This window comes from Catharus ustulatus, chromosome 3 (assembly GCF_009819885.2).
Source record: "Catharus ustulatus isolate bCatUst1 chromosome 3, bCatUst1.pri.v2, whole genome shotgun sequence".
NCBI lineage: Eukaryota > Metazoa > Chordata > Aves > Passeriformes > Turdidae > Catharus > Catharus ustulatus.
The window spans coordinates 108,042,727-108,057,674 of NC_046223.1; the positions used below are offsets into that span (position 1 = coordinate 108,042,727).

At 40.2% G+C, this 14,948-nt stretch overlaps 1 protein-coding gene across 2 annotated transcripts in view; it reads left to right on the forward strand.

The window, feature by feature from the left end:
• The window catches only part of LOC116993458 (visinin-like protein 1), an 85,001-nt gene that overhangs the window by 24,360 nt on the left and 45,693 nt on the right, over positions 1-14,948 (forward strand). The gene's annotated exons all lie outside the window — the stretch shown is intronic.

Here is a 14,948-nt window from a genome sequence, read left to right on the forward strand (position 1 = left end):
CTTTCCAGATTCTACTTAAATAGTCTGGGGTAACTGCCAGTGCAGTTCCTGCTTAGTGTCATGGTTGGGAATAAAAATGTTTCACCCACTGCTGTCTCCTGTCACCTGGAAGTAGCAGTTGCTGTGAAAGGCACAGCCATGTGAAGATGTCCAGGCTCTTTGTCCGTGGCTATTACCTCCAACAACTTCCCCTCAGTTTGGAGAGGTCCTCATGATCAGCTTTGGCAAAAGCCTCAAGGGTTGTCTCTGCAAATGCAACTCTGCTAGAAAATGAAAATGTCTTTTTACGGTTACTTTTCCTTTTTTATGCAGCATCTCTGTAGTTTGGTTCCACAGACCTCAACTATTCCCATGGACAGTTTAGTGACAGACAGCACTAAGTTAGGAAAAAAGCATCCTGCCCCTTAAGGATTGGAGTTATATGTCATGCTTTCCAGCATTCATAGCCTACAATAATGTCTTTTTCTTGCTTGTTTTTCTCAAATAGTTTCCTCAGCGGGTCCTTATCTACCAAAGGTGGACAGTGAATCAGAACGAAATTATATTTTCCTAGACAAGTTAACGGAAGTGTAGGCTGATATTTTAGATTTGCAATTTTGAGACCTTAGGAAAGATTTCTGAGTCAGCTTGTCTGTGCTTAGCAACCTCCATCAATTGCTTTATCCTGCTGGTTGCTAAACTGAAGGAATTCAAACAGTAGTTTTTGTGAATTTCATAATAATTTAAGTATTTCTATAGCTTTCATTTGTTTTCCTCTATATTTTTATCTGCCTCACCATTGCTTCTTTTCTGTTTTGTTGAATTTGTTTCTATGGCCTGTCCCAGGGCTGTTCCTTTGTAGCAGCTTTCCATGTACTTTGCTGAAGGAGTTTTTCATGCACGATATAACCAAATCAAAAATGTTGCTTACCTTTTTATGTCATCACCAAAAATATAACTCCTGAACTCTGTGTCCTAGAAAAACATGCATTTTAGAAAGTGATCTGAAAAGTAGGCATCTCTTTAAACTAAAAAAGCCCAAAACACAACAAACTTGTTGTCCTTTGAAGGATGGGGCACAGAAGTTGGATGGAGATGGCTGATGTGGTACTACAAATGTGTGGTGTGTTGTGTTGGTCTCTCTATCTTCTCTTTCTCTGGTGTAGATTTCATTATTCTTGGCCATGGTAAATGCTACTGGAATTTAGACTGTATCTGTCTCTCTTTTTTTTACTTTTTGTATACCTTTTATTATTTCACCGAAGAAAAGCATGTTTGCACGCACATGGATTCATCTGAGCAATTTATCAGTTTTATTAGCACAGTGACAGTAGCCAGTTTTTATAAAAATTTATTCCAGTAGGGCTCTCATTGAAAAACAGTTGGAAGAAATTGTTCCAATTACTTTTAATGTATGAAATTATGAAATTGTGCTGTCCTTTAGTATGAGTTGCTTTCTCTCTCTCCCTCCCTGTCTCCCTCTGGCATCTTTAACCATATACTGTGATTCATATTTGGGACCCATGGAATGTTGTATGCTTTACCATGCTGTCTCACAGAACTATTGTACTGTATAAATTACATCAAAACTAGAAGAAATAGCTAAAAGCTTTCAAATGCTTCATAGCTGAGATCCACTGGATTCTATTTGTAATTAGTCTTTAGTTATGAAGGACATACACAAGGCTCAGGGGCTTGCTATTAAGGTCATGAAATAATAATGAGGTTCCTGTACTGGGGACATAGAGTCTCCTCTGAGACAGCCAGCATTCCGTTTGCTTTGTCCTTTTTGCTCATTTTGCAGTTTCTATCAATATTAATGTCAGAGTGCATTCTTTTTGCCTCTCAATATACAACCTTGCTAGTAGCTCTGCTATCTGTAAAAATACTTACATTTTTCCAGGCAGAAGGGTTTGTGAGGCTCATCTATATTATCTATGAGTGATTTCAAAGTGTTGCTAACATGTGTTAATTAATGAGGAAACACCAGGTAATAGTCATATACATTATTGCTTTTTGGTGTTATAGTCTGTCTGCACTACAGAACTCATGTTCTCAGTCTGCATTAAAGCCACATTAAAATTTGAATAAATTTTGTGCTTTATGACAGAAATTGGATTGGCAGCTCTGGAAGGGGAATCTCCTGGAGGAGGAAGCACAGTTGTCAGTGTGTACTTCTAAATTCAGTCCTGGTGGGACCAGTTCAGTTTCATACATTGCCAGCTTTGACCTTTTTGCTCCAATATCCATTAAAGGATGGTATTCAAGGTTGAAAAATGGGATCAACTGTGATTTGGACCTCTTGTGCATTATTCTGTGAAATGTCAGAGGAGACTTGATAGTACTGGGTCAATGGTTGGACTCGATGTTCCTAAAGATCTTTTCCAGCCTGAACGATTCCGTGCTTCTGTGGTTGATCTATGCACAGGCACAAAGAGCAGGTGAGTTGGCAGCTCTGCTTTGGGCACTGCTGACACAGCAGCTGCCTGCACATGCCTGCACTTTGCAGGTTGGGTTTATGCTTGCTGGAGTGGGTGGGGAGGCTCACAGCTGGATGTCTAACACAGCATTGCAGCATCAGTGGGTTAGGTGACATCAGAAACACCTTATTTCCCTCCAGCTTTCTGATGCTGCCTGCATAGCTTAAGTGGGGATTAAGGGAAGGCAAGCATTTTTCAAAGACTTCAGAGGAGAGGCTTTAGGTATAAGCTTGATGAACCAATTTTAATGAGCGAGGTTTCTCTGCAATGACTTTGCTGTAGAAGCAGGGCACTGCAGCATTTAACTGCTGGGTTTGAGCTGGTGTGGGGGGGTTGGTCTCTTTGCTCAGGTGGCAAGTGACAGGGTGAGAGGAAATGGCCTCAAGTTGCATTAGGAGAAGTTTAGATTGGACATGAAAAAAAGTTTCTTCACTCAGAGGTTGGTCAGACATTGGAATAGGCTGCCCAGGGAAGCAGTGGTGTCACCATTCCCGTGAATGTTCTAAAGGCACACGGATGTGTCGCCTGGGGATATGGTTTATGGTGAACACAGTGTCACTGGGGTAATAGTTGGAATTGATCTTAGATGTTTTTTCCAAGTTAAAGATTCTTGGATTCTAAATTAGCAGTCTAAGTCTGAGGGCAGGATCTCATTTGGCTGAACCACCTGCTCAAGTGGAGGTGTCTAGTGCCACCTGAAAGGACCTGAGGTGTCAGACATCCACACAGGACACCCAGTGTCTCAGCAGCTGAGATGACTGGAGTGGCCTAAGTCATACCAGTGGGTACTTGTTAGGGCATCTCATCCTTGGTACCAGCTTGCCACCTTAGAGCTAGATTGAAGGAACTATTTCAAATGTTATTTCAAATAAGCCATCCAACCACTCTAAGTAAAATTTTTACATTTATTCCAAACCATAGTATCAGAAATTATGAAAAAACCTTGCATTTCATAGCAGTGCAAAGAACAAATTTTTATTTGGAAGTTCTACCTTAGGGAAAACATTTTCATGTTTTCTTCTGGCTTTCTGTCATAGTCCAGGCTACTTCTGATCAAATTTTAGGTGGCTTTTTCCTGTCCAAGCTGTGTACGTGATTCATCTGTTCACTCATTTGTATGAGTAACATTTTTGATCAGCCCTCAGTGTCCAACTCAAAGGTGTAAAGCCATTGATTTCATTCTGCAGAATTATGATTCATCTTCTCAGTAATATATTTCCTCTGCATTTAATCAGGGTCCATGTAAAGCAGTCACAAGGGATAGTTCTGACGATTCATTTATAATGAATCTGGGGAGAGCATTGTGCCAATGGATCACTAGCCACAATGATACAAACACTTTATTTTGACTTTGAAGAGGTTTTAGTAAAATAAAAAGCTGTAATCTGCTTTCCTGCTAATCACTCCTGTTAACATCAATTGTAACACAGCCATGTGGTTTTTAGTAATGTAGTGTTTAGCCCACTGGTCAAAATGATCTGTTGAAATCAGATCATGCTCAAAAGTCATGGGTGCTCAAAAGCCAGCTAACACCAGGGTCTGGGGTGCTCCTTTTCATGCAGAAATTGAATGGAAATGAAGGTTTGAAGTGTATCTGTATGTGTTAAATTATATTTATTTCAGTTAACACCACTCTACTGATAGACCACGTGCTGATATCACTGCTCAGAGTTTGACTCCATCCTTTGCGAGTCACAGTTGTGATCACAGGACACAGGAGCATGAACCAGATGAAAAAGAGACCCTCTCACTGCTGTGAGTAAACAGTCTGAGCACTGATCTTGGCTGCTGTTATTCCCAGCAGATTGGAGGAGGGTCACACAGTGCTCACCATACCTGCTTCTCCCTGAGAATCCAGAGCAATGATCCAGGGCCTTGCACCACTGGACATGGCTGCTAAAGGGACTCTGTTGGGTAAATAGGGAGCTGGATATTAGCAATGAGTTGGAGAAATTAATATAACCTTTAGATGGTCAAAGTGAAATTTGTTGCAAAAGAATATTGTATTAAATAATAATAAAAAAAGGTCTTTCTTAGAGGCCAGGACTTTACTTGGTTAAGAACTATATTGAGGAAAAAGCAGGAAATGACAAGGGCATAATGAAACAATCGTGAACAATTTGATCTCTGCAGTTCAGCTATTTAAAACTATTTTGGTTTGTGGGGGCCTGGAAAAGAGCAGAAGAGAGTTTTCCCACTGCTATGATGGAAGTAAATAACATTGTGGGAAGGATTGCATTTGGTACAGCAGCACGTTGCACTTGTAATGACATTCATCACACCTGAATAATTGTTGTGATGCACAGGAATTACAATCAACTTTGGCAAATGTATGTTTTTCCTAGTGAGATCAGGAACAGCATTAGGTTATCCACTGTCAATGAGCAAGGTGGGATTTTTCTTGCGTCACTTAAAGCAATTAGAAATCCAGTTTCAGATCTAAGAACGTTTACAGGGCTGCCTCTACAAGTGGCAGGAAAAAAGAGATGCTTGCTGATTCATTCCATCTTAAAATACACATGCATATATTCATCCTGCCTCTTTCAGATGTCTCTGCACAGGGTGAATCATTGACTCTCTCCATTGACTGCAGAGGGACCAAAGACAAATGGCTTTTTAAACAGCAGAGATTTGATTAATTTTGCCTTTGCAGAAGGCAGGGCAGTTATTGTTTAAGAGTTGTGATGAGGAATATGGATATAAGTGAAGACTGAAGCGTGTACTATTCAGTAAAGACAATGACTTATGAGTCAGAGGGGCAGTCCTGGAAAGGCACCTGATGGATTCAAACTCAAATTAAAATGAGGCTGGAAGGTGAACAGTAAAAGTAATTCTTGGTAAGGCTATCATCTTAGGGAATTTGGCTTTGCACCTATCAAACAGAAGAGTAAAATGACATTTCAAACCAACAATAAAACAAACTGATAGCAAATAAGACATCCTGTAATTTACTTGGAGAGAGAACACGTTACTTTTTAATAGCATTATATTAGTCTTATATAGCATTGTGACAGAATAAATGAATATTTATTTACAAACAAATGAAAACTAAAAAAAAAAAATTGTGCATATATGTAAATAAAGTCAAGGCAATGGCTAAAGCCTAAGAAACCTTATCCCCAAGCATGAACCTTCAATAATCTTTATCTCAAAGAAAATCATCATTTTGATTGACACAGTCTCTACAAATTGACCAAAAAAATCTATGTCTCAGGCAGAAGAAATATTTATATGGTTTGACATAACAAAACTAAATAGTTGCTTATAGTCTATGCATATGTAGACTGGTTCCAGAACACTGGAACATACTCAGGGAAGCTAAAATGTTCAGGCATGCCCTGTCAATCTTCCCCCAAAAAAGAGATGTTTACAGCAACTATCCCAGAAAAGATGCAGTACTGAATATTGGATAGATCTCTGACATATCTAAAATTGTATAAAACCACTCTTGAAATGCAAGGCTCAGAAAGTGACCTTTGTGTGATGCTGCTGTGTAATTTGCTCCAGTGGCCACTCTGAAGTAATAGTGTCCAGGAGGTTACAGATTTCTCATCTCATGAGGGAAAGACAATCAGAAATGTTTTAGAATAAAATCTCAGAAAAAGCAATCAAAAACTCCTGTGTTTCATATAAGGCACAAAACAAATTTTTTCACAGAAATCAAGGCTCTGATGTTGGAACAATGGGGTTTTATGTTGATTTTTTTTTTTTGCAATTGTTGATTGCAATGGTTTTCATCATACAAATTATTAAAGAAAGGTAAATGTTCTGCAGGCTTTTTAAGATTATTATTTAAAAGGATAAAATTTACCAGACAACAGTCCAGTGAAGAAAATACTCATTCTATTACTGAAAAATCAGTTTTCCTCCTCAAATCACACCTCCTTGTTACTCACTGATCATAGACACTGGCCCAATAGCAAAATGAAACTATGGCAACAGATTTACTCAGTCATGTGTCTGACACTCAGCACGAACAAACTGATTGTTCTCATCAGAAATTAATCACTAAATTTTGTAGAACATATAAATCACTAAATTTCATTGAAATAATGGAAAAGAAGTGGACTTGGAAGAAAATAAACCACAAAAAAGTTTGAGTTATGATGTATCATAGCCAAATAATGGAGGTAAGGGGGAAGCAAAAATTTACTTAAGGACAACTGAGCATTCAGAGCCTAAGCTTTCTCCAGAAATGTGGTCTTAAAGAGCCTGAGAGAAAGAACAAGCAAAAGGAGGATTTTGTCCCTGTCTTTCCAAGTCTAAAACTAAGTGGTAGAGCCTGGAAACTTTTGTGTCTCGTTGATCAACTCAAGTAAGTTACACTTTGTCCATTTGTAAATGAGGAAAGCCAGCTATGGTTTTTTGTAAGCAATCCAATCCAAATGAGAAAAGGGGGCAGAAATGAGACCCTGCCATGTGGTTCAGACCATGCGTCTGCAGGTTTGTTTCTACCCAAGCTGCTGGGATCAGCACTGGACTTTGGGTATAGCCCTACTGTGACTCACAGGGCTGCATCAACAGTGCAGCTACCTGTGCGTCTGGAATGCCCTGGATTTTCATGTTGAAAATGTAGAGAACACCCTTTTGCTTTATACCAGAATTAACAGAAAACAAATACATACTTTTAATGAAACAAGTTCAATGTTAGCTTTCTAGTCACCTAGAGAGTAAAGCCCTACATATTGGTCATTGTTATGTTATAGCATCCCCCTGTACACATTTTACCCTTTCAAATGCTTTTTTTATTGCTTGAATCTAGTTGAATATCCATCTCATTTCAAATAAAATTTAAAAATATCTCTCTTCTTTTGTTTAAATCTCTTTTCTGCATTTATTATTCAATTTGGTTGGATAATTTCATTCCTTAATGCCATTACTCTCTATTTTCCCCCATTTCTTTTACAGAGAGAGATTACAGGCCTGAATCTGATATTTGGTAAAGCCAGTAAAGTAATCTGAAATCACTGGATTTATTCCAGTTTTTGCTGTAGTGCCACATAAATCAGAACCTAGCCTATTTTTTCATCCATAGTTTGAGGTTTATGTTATCAGCATTAAATCATGACTGTTTGTAATTTCAGTATGGTGTTCCACAAACACAGAATCACAGAATGGGTCAGGTTGGAAGGACTGCAGTGGGTCATCTGGTCCTGCTCAAGCAGGGTCATCCCAGAGCACATAGCACAGGATTGTGTCCAGATGGTTCTTGAATATCTCCAGTGAGGGAGACTCCACAGCCCCTGGGCAATCTGTTCCAGTGCTTGGTCACCTGCACAATACAGATGTTATTCCTTAAGCACACATACATGTTAATTCTTACTCTTTGGTCATGGCAGGTTAAAAACTTAAAATAGAGTCCTAAATTTAGTATGAAGGAGGAAGCTGTTAGTTCAGGGTCAGTTTTGTTTCTGAGTAAAGGGAACAACATGGGATCTTTATGGGAATATAACAATATGAAAGTATATATGTCTACCTGTACCTGATAACCAATTTTCTCCCACAATAACTACTGAAAGGGTGTCTGCAGTTCTTGAGTCTTAGAACTGTGGAGGTTGGCAGGGACCTCTGAAGACTGTGTAGTGCTCAGCCCCTCTTAGCAGAGTCAGCTATGGCAGGGCCACCGTGCTTGGCATTGCCCAGCCCCATTTGGATGTCACTGTTTTGGGCACCTTCTGCCCTGGCACCTCTGCCAGTGTCTGGCAGGCTGCTCCTTGCCTGCCTTTTCTGTCCTGACAGCAAACACCTGGAGGTGGATTGCTTTCATCTTCCACTCCTACAGGTTGTTGCAGCCCTTCTTTCTTGTGGGCAAAGTGCAGGTGTGGAGCTGCTCTGTGTTTGGATCCAGGGATTCTGAGAAAGGAGCAGGAAGATGGGACTGAGCTGAGTGATGCAGTTCTTGTCCTGTGGGAGTTTGGAGAGCTGCAGATGCCACGATATCGTGAAGTAAAGGCCACTGAGAAGGATTGGCTTATAGGAGAGACAGTGAAGGAAGTCCCTTCTAAGCTGACCCTTTTCAGAAGGTTTAATCACAGTGTGGGACTTAGGTCAGAATCTTAAGAGGTGGTATCATGCCACAGTGCCAGAACCCCCTCTAAAAATATCTTCATCTTTTACATGTATTGGCAGAAAAAAGGGCTTTCCTGAGTGATTCTCCTATGCAAGGTATCATCCCTGTTATATGCAAGCTGACTTAGAAATTGTGTTAACAACCGATGCAAAGAGGTGTTTCACTAATTGCTTAGGGAAAATATAATTGTATAACAATTTGGGATGGAAGGGAACTCAGAAATCATCTAGTTCCAGCCTCTCTGCCATGGGTAAGGAACCTTCCCTAGAACAAGTTACCTATAGCCCCATCCAACCTGGCTTTGAACCCTTTCAGGGATGGGACATCCAGAATTTCTCTGAACAGCCTGTTCCAGTGCCTCACCACCCTTACTGTAAAATATCTTCTTATATCCAGGGTAAATCTACCTTCTTTCAGCAGAAAACCAGTGTCCCTTGTCATGTCATTACAGCCCCTAGTAAAGTGTCTCTCTCCATGGGGATGGAAAAATTCCTCTTATTTTCCAAATATTTAGTTCCTCAGATACTTGTTTCCGTGGGGCTTTGGGTATGAGGCCGTTGTTTGTTTTGTGTGTGAAAGACAGACTTTAGCTGCAAATTTCTTCTTCTGTGAAATAATAAATGTGTTTGAAGGAATGAGGCATCTGTGTGGCCTGATAGCCTTTCTATCTATCCTTCATGCTGGCATTAGTAGAGAAAAGGCAGTATCTGGCACAGCCTGAAGAGAAAGGAACAATGCTGGGGGCTGTTAGGAGTTACAGTTATCAGCACAAGGCTGGAAATTTGATAAACAGTCTGCTTAAAAATCATGTGAAAATTATTCTGCTGTTGTAGACATAGATCTCTGCTTTCCCCAGCATTATGTGTTTGGGGTTTTGTTCCCCCTATATATGTATTATGTTGGAGTCTGTACACTGATTTGCCATTTATAGATTTGCATTGTGTCAAAGACTGCAAAGACGCCCACCACTCTTGCTTGCTCAATGCCTGGATTTCACATGCTGTCCCCAGGAATCAGCACGTTCCTGTGGGAGCCTGTGGGCTGGGAGTGGGCAGAAGGGTGGGGATGAAGCACAGTTTTCCTTCCAGCCTAATGAGTGCCTGCCAGCACAGCTGAGCTGGCAAAGTGAGTGTTGTCATTTGCTTCTGGCATAGTCCACACGACTCATTCCCACTTCCCAAAGCCAGGGAAGAGCAAGAAAAACATGCACCATACAAGAGAATTCATTTAATGCACAGGCCTCACGAGGCTGCAGAGGTATTGGTTGACTACCAGCTACCTCAGCTCCTGCAGAATTACTTCACTTTGGTGCTTGTACCCAGGGTTATGAGGTGAATTTTTCTGCACTCCTGGAATCAATGACGGGGGGAGGTGGCTTAAGTCACCAGTACCTACTCTCCAAAGGTTGTCTTGGAGGAGCAATTTTCTCTCAACTACCCATGTGGGAATTTAGTTAAATTAGGCAGCTACTGTGGATATCAAAAATAGGTGGTGTGGCTGCCCCATTTATGTGTGGAACACATTTCCCTGTGTTTCACTGTATGACAGAATCACCAAGATTGGAGGGGGCTTCCAAAGATGCTGAAGTCCAAGCCCCTGCTCAAGCATGGTCAGCTATAGATGATTGCTGAGTTTTGTCAAGTTGTGTTTTAAATGTCTTCAAGGACACAGACTCCACAACCTTCCTGGGTAACCTGTTTCAGTGTTGGATCATCTGCTCAGTAAAGAAATGTTCTCTCACATCAAGACAGAAATTCCTGTATTTGAATTTGTGCCCATTGCCTCTTGTCTCACCGGGCACCTCTGAGAGGAGGCTGGCTCTGCTCTCTTTGTTCCCTTCATTGGGTGTTTAGACCCACACTGATGAGACCTGCAGGCTGAACAGCCCCAGCCCTCTCAGACTTCCTTTGTATAACCAGTGCTCATCACCTTGGCTGCCCTTTGCTGGACTCCAGTGTCTGTCTGGTACAGGCAACCCAGCACTGGCCACAGTGACCTGGGGAATGGTGAGAGGTGTCTCACCAGTGCTGAGCAGAGGGGAACAATCACCTCCCTCAAACTGCTGGCAGCACTCTTCCTAATGCAACTTGGAAGGAGAATGGGTTTATGTGACTATGTCTAAGGAAAGTAAGCAAAAGAACACAGAGCTGGGTTATAGGGACATTGTTGAACATTGTTGGTGCTGTCTTCTCAGTGGAATTTGGGTCCTTTTACAGCACAAATTGGAGATCTTTGGCAGCACTCTGTTCTTCCTTAGGAACAGCCAGAGTTCCATTTGTTTGCTCTCAGTCCCTTTGAACACTGAGCACATGCCAGGGAGGCTGAAGGAGAATGAGAGGAAGGGAAAAAAGACTGGGAATGGAGCTGTGTAAGCAGCAGTTTGGGGCTGTCTTTTGAGATCATTAAACAGCAAACAAGAGTCCATAAGTCTCCATAAGTAATGTTTCAAATTAAACTTTTTATTTCTCTCTTTATTTTTCAAATTTTGTTTTGTGAAACTGTGCACACACTGATAGCTTCCTGCTGACAAAGCAAACGGAGAGGCAGACCTGACAAACCTGTGCAGGACTTGCTGTGAAATATTCTAGGGAAAAAGCCTTGCCTTTGGCCAAGAGGTTTGAGTGATGATGGAGTGGACAGCTTTTGAAACAACACGAGCATGTGTGGGACACAGGGCAGCATTGCAGGAAATGCACCAGACAAACAATCCCAGTTCTTACAACTGGAGGAGCTGTCTGGTGTGGGCTCCTGAGGTCCAGCACAGCAAAGAGCAGGCAGATCCATCCTCATATTGCCCCTGCCTGCTGCTGGCACAGCCTGGACTGCTTTGGGTTGGGGATTGGCTGTTTAAGAAAATCCCATCTTTTAAATCTGACTTTCCTATGGACCTGTAAAAGCAACAATTGAAGTGTTACTTAATGAAACACTGGAGTAGACTACTAAGGATTTCTGAAAAGCAATTTTCTCTGGATGGCTGATGACCTTTTCAAGTGTTTCAGAAAAGTGATAATGTTTTTAAACTCAACTTTTGTTGCTCTTGCTACTTGTTGCACAACTGTAGAGTTGCGCAACTGTAGAGTTTTAATGTTTTTCTTGATCTCGAATTTGGACTGTGTTGCCCTTGCTAGTGTTAATCAGAATTCTCCTGCCAGGATAATTTCACTGGGAACAGAGCTGGCATTGTATCAATGCTGTGTGGCATCCAGGTACCTGGTTCCATGTTTATCATGAATCTCTGAATCTCTCCCCACATTAAGCTTTTTTTTTTTATCTTTCATGGGGTTTTTTTTGCCAGCAAACACAACTGAATATTTCCAAACATTGCATGGTTGGAAATATGGTGCTTAGAAGCAAATTTATAGTTGAAAATGATAACATGTACCAAAAAAAAAAAAGAAAACAAACTTACAGAGTGAGCTTTCCTCCTCTTGAAATATTAGTGATTGTGCAGCTGTTCTCTCCTGTCTTTTGCTAGGGCATATTTGTAGACATTCACAAGGAAAAAACATGTTTGGGAAACTGTGATTGTAAGTTAATTAAAAACGGTTTTCACTTTAGAAAACTAAATGTGTTGGCAGTAGCATACTCATTGCTAATGGGTGATTGTACTTTTTCAATAATAATAAGAGATTCAATGAAGCTCTAGAAGATGTTAGGATATGATTAACTAGATAATCTATGTATTTGAGTTTTATTCCCAAATAAGATGGATCTCCCAGAGACAGAAGTCTGAGTTTATATTTGATAATTATATGAGACTCTTGAGCTTTCTTGCAGATTGTAATTCAATTCTGTAAGAAAAGAGCTTTAAACATGAAGAAAGAATGAGTGCTTCTAATTCCAGGAAAGCATTGTCACCAGCTTGGTCAGTTTGCTCACTCTCTCCCAACAGAGCATAGCAGACTATGCACCATGCTGTGCTGGAGCAGCAAATAAGAGTACAGAACACAGCAGTCACAAATTATACCTTTCTCAAATACTGGTTTGGTTCTGTGGAAAAAAATAGTTTCTGAGAGTGTTTCTCAAAATGTCAGCTGTGGTTTCCTTTACTAGAGGATATTCTGTGGTGAGGTACATCAGAAATGGCTGGAAGGTGTTTGGCACTTACTGGACAACCTGTGGCAGACAAGCAGCTACCCAAAACTGGGGACCTGGATCACAGAGGCAAAAAGCTGGTGACTTGTTTCTCTGGCTCTGGGGATAGGTTATGTGTGGATATGTGTGTCTTTATTCATGTGTTCTTACACTTACACACATGCAGACCCACTCCATGCTCTGTAGATGTTCTAGAGTGGATTATGTTCACATCACTGAAAACAGCAGAGGCAACTTTGGCAGGTGTGGCTGAGATTTGAGTTCTGTTCCACCTCTCTGTAGGGCCAGTTCCCAGGGCTGTAAAATTGACATGGATAAGGATAAAAAAACTCATATAACAGAAAAGTGGTCAGTCAAAACCACCTGAGTTTTGCCCATTGAGGGTGCTTTTTTTCATCCATAAATATTGTTGAGTAAAATACTTATGGGGATATGAATTCAGGTGAAGAGTCAAGCAAAAGCACAACTGGCTAAATTAAGAGAAAAAAAATGCTTTTTGAATCAACCTAGGATAGTTGATATAACTTTAGTAGAGTATCTTTAGGGGTTTTCTGGGTCCTAAGAAAAGCACCTTATTACTGCAAAAGATAACAGAGTGTAAATAAAATATAAAAAGAAGAAGCAAACATGCCCCATAAAGAATGAAACAAAATTTTAAAGTCACTATTTCTTGTAAAAGCTATCTGAGCTGGAGCTAGAGAAATAACTACATTGGTTATTCCATCCCAGCCTCCTTGGGATTTAGATTCAGAATATGCCAAACTGGGTCAATGTTATACATGAGAAGATGAGGGCTTCAGAGATAAGGCTGGGGCAGTTGCTCTAAATGTCATAAATTGCAAACACATTATTTAGTCAAAATAGCTGATTTATGCACATCTGTGTGTACAGTTTTACCTGTGGTAACTAACTGGAAGATTGAACTCCCATATATTTGTGCTGAGTTTACCAAAATGTGTGAACGGGAGCTTGGCAGAGCCTCAAATTCGGAGCACAGAGTAAGTTTAGAGCAGGGAGGACCATGGCCAAAAGGGAGAGGGGCCATGAGGTCTTGTAGGAACAAACCTGGTGCTGCTGGCACTGTGGCACCAGGGATGTGTTGACCGCACACAGAGACCAGAAGGAATTATTAATTTTTCACCCACTCAAGGAATGTTCCCATAAAGAAAGTTATATAAATATATTGATTTGTTGGAACAGGACAATGTATGTCCTTTGGAGGAGAAAGAAACTTCTGCTTTGGAATAGGGAAAGTTGCCAAAAGATGCCAAAACAGATTAAAATCAGGAATATGGGCTAGAAATCAATGCATTCAGTGTGGTGCAGTCATTAGACACAGATGCTGTACTGGAGATAAAAATGGAAATGCAAAGCTGGGCTCTGGAAAGAAATTATTCATCACTCTGCAGTTCTCTACAGGACAAGTTAAGTGCTGTCTGTCATCTGATTAAAAAGTAACTGAAAGACATCTGTCATGAAAAAAACTGTAGCAAAATGGGAAAAGTTAAAGATGAGGTTTTCTCTGAAGTCCTTGCAAAGGGCATTTTTGGTAAAATTTGGAAGAACCTGAAAGTATCTCAAAGGGCCAGTAGTACTGAAATTACTGTATTTATCTACACACACACACACAAATTTGATATTTCTGTTTTATATTTAATATTTTCAGTGTATACAAAATGTATATAGGAAATGCAGTGAATATCTTCAGAGTTAATGGTGATGAAATGTAAACTGATGAAATGCAAACCATATAATGTTTATTAATTATGCATTAAATACATAAATGTGTATCTATTTATACATATGTGTAAGCATACATGCATATGTAAAAATGTATAAGAATTTAATTTATTCTTCCAGTTTGGTGTCATCATTTTTTGAGACCAAGTTTGTGGACTCTTGGATTGCTTCCTCCCAGTGGAATACCTAGCACTGTATGTTACAAGCCTGTCTGTCCACAGCCTTGGACATGTGAGGAGTAGCTGCTAACACAGCTGTCATATCAGAAGATATTTTCAAGACAAAGATAAAGAAGAATTCTGTGGACATCCCTGAATCTGTGAAATTTTTTGTTGCATTTAAAGAAAAAAATAAGTAATCTTTTTCAATCTTACTGCAAAGAAAATCTGTAAATTGCCTGATTTTAAGGCAGATGAGTAGTCTGTCTCCAGAACTTAAGCTTGCTAAATGAAAGAGGAATGTTGCCTTTTTCACTGTTTTCAGCCTCCAATAATCAAGCATAACTTAGGTTCATGTTCACTAGCAAATCTGTGAAGTTGCATTTGACTGAAAGAAGCAGTGAATGCAAAACAATTGTCCAAGTT